Below are 4558 nucleotides of genomic sequence, written 5' to 3' on the forward strand. Positions count from 1 at the left end.
GACCCAAGTGGGGAACCTTACATAACGGCTTCGTGAGGTTCTTCGCTTGGGGTGATTGCTAAAGAGATTGATCAGCAACCTGGGTCGGAGCAGTGTTGCGGATCGAACGTGCTATTTACTTAAATAGCACGAGAATTCTGGATCAATCTGAAAAATCTCTATCCCATCCACACACTACTCCTTTCCCCTGCCGAGTGAGTCACGCCTACCCCGAAAGGGAAATGGCTTAATGGTGTAATAATAAGGGCATGTGATACTTAGAAAATTGTCGAGTTTACCAGTTTTAGGTTCCCCCGGCTTTTTTATAGAATAATAAATATTTTATCTTAAAAATTTGGGAAATGATAGCGAACATGCCAACGGACGTTCCCACACACTTTTTTGTAGGTTAATTCAAAAAAGTTTTAATTCAACAAAATGTGATTAATTTGCATAGCGCTTAGGAAATAGTATCGATATTTTCAGCGTTAGATTACCCCGGCTTTTTTCCTAGGATAAGAAATATTTTGCTTTCAAAATCTGGGAAATGATAGCGAACATTCTAACGGACGTCCCCACACACTTTTTTTGTGTTTTTTTATCAAACAATTTTTGATATTACTAATTACGTGCGTGTATATTTCGAGGTTATGTGTGTTACAATTCACCCGAGCGTTACTTCCAAACTACACAATATTTTTGGTCGAAAACTTTGGACTTGCAAATAAACATAGTAACTAATCTCCCGGAACTAACCTTGTTTGCAGGCAATCAAAAAAGTTTATTTCATAAATAATTTCCAGATTGTCGGGAAGGCAGAAAAGAAAAAACGAAGTAACCTCAAAATAATGCAAATGCATAAAATTTTTATTGAGCACAATGAATTTTTTTTATTATTATTCCTTAAAAAAGAGTCTAGGGACGTCCGTTATGATATTTTATAGCATCTCCGATTTCAGTTTTTAAAAATTTTCATTTTTGTGAAAAAAAGCCTGATATTTTTGGGTTCTGGTTGGAATTCTGAAGTTGCAATGATTTTAGAATACGATGTCTTACTATTTTAAAAACTAATAAAATAAATTTAAATACTTGAAAACACTATGTACTTGCTTTATATAAGAATAAATAAGTACAAATAATTTTCGAAGTCAGTAACACTTTTGGAACGCAAAGGTATCCGTAGGGTCTCTGGCGGCACCAGTCCCACTTCGGAGAACCACAGAATCACGCCTGACGCAGTAGGCTTGACGTAAATGTATCTCAAGGAAATTCAAACTCATGCTTTGTCGACAGATGACGCTATAAGTCTGATTAAAAATCTTTTAAGCTACGAAAATCATGATTTAGAAAACTCTGGGTATAAAAGACCCCAGGGATACCTTTAAGGGTTAAATAATTTTTTTTGCACTTACTCATTGAAAGGAAGATGTTTTATGTTTGATTGGACAATTGGTCATTTTTAAGAATAATGATCTTTGTTTCAAGCATTTAGTATTTGTTTAAACAATTTATTATTATTTAATTGTAACTTTTTCTTAAAAAGAGATGTAACACTCTAGTTTTTTTAATTTAGTTAGCTTTGCTGCTTATTATTAAATATCTACGTAATTTAGATACTATTACCTTATTTTGCAATAAATTCTTATTTGTTTAAATAAATTTGGTTCGTTTAAACAATTTTTTCGATAATAAATATTTGAAATTTCTGTTTTTCTGCAATTATTGTGGTAATTTGTCATTGTAAAGAGTAAAATTTTTGTCTAAACCATTATCGTATTGTTTAGTAAATTTAATAAATATTAATGAAACATTTTATTGGAAATTGTGATTAAAAAATCTTATTTTTTTCTCAATTCAATTAAGTATATCGCTTATTGTTAAATATTTAAACGTCAAACAAATGATTAAAATAACTAATATTTGTTCACAAAATGTTTTACACTGGTCATGAAAAGTTTATTTTTTTTTAGTAAGACTTCATTCTATAAAAATTCCATTCAATTTGGTCGTTCTGAAATTTTGTTAAATAATTTTTTCCTTTAAATCACCCTCGTAGACACACACGTTTGTTCTCTGAAAGCTTAAAGTAAGTTTTTTGTTTTGTTTATGTTGATCCCGCAGATTAGCTGTTAGTATTCTCAAAGGAATTAAAAATCTTTGTATTTTTTTAACGTCGCTAGAAATTAAAACAAAAAATTTTGCTTTTAATAATGAAAAATTACCACAGTAATTGCACAAAAAAAAACAGAAATTTCAAACATTTATTTTCGAAAAAAATTGTTTAGACAAACAAAATTTATTTAAACAAATTAGAGTTTATCACAAAATAAGGAACTAGTATTTAAATGACGTAGATATTTAATAATAAGCAGAAAAGCTAACTAATCCTTTTTTAACCGAGTTTTATACCTCTTTTTAAGAAAAAGTTACAATTAAATAATAATAAATTGTTTAAACAAATGTTTAAACTAAAAATTCCAAAAAATGTCAAATTGTTCAATAAAACATAAAAAATCTACCTATCAATGAGTGAGTGCAAAACAAATTATTTAAACAAAAATAAACTGTTTAAATAATTGTTAATTAGTTTAAAAATACTTACAACCATTCCACTTGACAAACAAAAAAAAATTCATGCCAAAAAAGGGGAAAACAGAGCATTTATGTGTCAATTTTGGGCAAAAATTCCAATTTCAGTTTTTTGGGGCATATTTGGGGCTCCACAAAAGGGGGTGGGGGGCATCAAAATTTAAACTAATTTAATGAAAATGATTGATTAGAGAATCCCCAACAAATTCTTAATATCTCCCGCAAGCTAAGTTTAAATCCAGAAACCTGAATCCCATTTTTCCGAAAACCAAAATTTCCCCATGTTAACCTTATGGGATTTTCAGGGCCTATGCGGCACATCTTAAGTTTAACCGATTTGGCTCAAACTTGGAGGAAATTTTGTTTCCGGCGACCTTAAAAAATGGGGAGGGGGTGGGGTGCCATGTCATCTAATTCAAAAAAAAATTTCAACAGATATGATTTTGGACCACCCTAGTGTATACTGTTAGGTAATATTTTTTAACAAAATCAACCTTATAGAAATCCGTCTATCCAAAATTATAGTATATAATGTTAAAGTTTAGTAATTTTATATTAAAAGATTATATCAATGATATAAAGACTTCAACATCAGTATAATTAGATTAGTATTTCGCTTTTTTCCATGATTCTTTTTAAAAAATCCACAAAAACGAAGTTTTTTCGCCATTTTTGAAAAATACTGCTACCCGCAATACCATTAAACATTTTTCAATTTTATTGTATTTAGCTTGAAGGTATTTGAAAAGATAACAAGGGATTTCAGAAAGTTTCCTAATATTTCAAAGTATTCCTAAAGAATTTCAACGGATAATTGCAATATTTTATCATATTTCTAAAGAATTTTCTAATTTTTAAGGATTATTAGATTTTATGAGACCTTTCACCCCTTTCAAGAATTGAGGGATTTTAAGAAATTGTCAAATATTCCAAGGAATTTGAGTGGATTTCATGAATTTTATGAAATTTCAATGAATTTTTTATGATTTTAGGTATTTTAAAAGATTCCTTGGAATTTTCAGGATCATAAAAGAATTTCAAAAGATTTCAAAGGATTGGAAATATTTTAGGGTGTTTTAAAGAACTTAAAGGAATTTTCTGGAGATTTCAAAGGGGCTTTCCTTGATTTCACGGGATTTTATCAGATTTCCGAGGATCTCATTAACTTTACAGGATTTTAAAGGGTCTCGAAAACTTATTTTAATCGATTTTCCAGAATCTCATAGGATTTCATAAAACTTCCAAGTCTTTCAAGGGATTTCAAAGAATATTATCAAATTGTATGAAATTGTGCGTGATTACAAAATATTTTAATAAAATTTCAAAGAATTGAGTCGCAAGAACTGATGAATTTGAAGAGATTGTCAAATATTGTAAGGAATTACATTAGATTTCAATGGATTTTTAGAGATTTTAGGAATTTAAGTAGAATATTTTAAAGGATACCAAGAAAATCTGAAGAGATTAAAAACATATCTACAAATTTTAAGGAATATTATCAAATTTCATTTATCTTCACTGGATTTCAAGATAGTTTCAAGTATTCCCAGAGATAAAAGAAAAATTGAAAGATTTGAAATAATTCAAAAGAATTTTTAACATATTTGAATAGTTCCCAAGGAATTTCAACGAATTTCACGGGATTTTATTAGATTTATCAGGATTTCAGAAATTTTAATGGATTTTCCAGGATCTTAAAGAATTTCATAAAACTTGAAATATTTCAAGGACCATTCTCAGATTTGATGAAATTTTTCGGAATTAAAAAAGATTTTATAATGTTTTAATGAAATTTCAAAGAATTTATTTACTATCCCTTCTAGGAATAATCAATTGAGATCGATAAGAAACAATATAACTAATATCTTAATCGTTCTGAATCGTGTTTCTTAATTGTTTCAAAACGATTGACAACGATTTAGTATTTTGCATTTCCAATTGTTTCCAATCGGGAACTTGGAATTTACCACGTGGTGGCAGAACTTTTGTC

Source organism: Belonocnema kinseyi, chromosome 3 (assembly GCF_010883055.1).
Source record: "Belonocnema kinseyi isolate 2016_QV_RU_SX_M_011 chromosome 3, B_treatae_v1, whole genome shotgun sequence".
NCBI lineage: Eukaryota > Metazoa > Arthropoda > Insecta > Hymenoptera > Cynipidae > Belonocnema > Belonocnema kinseyi.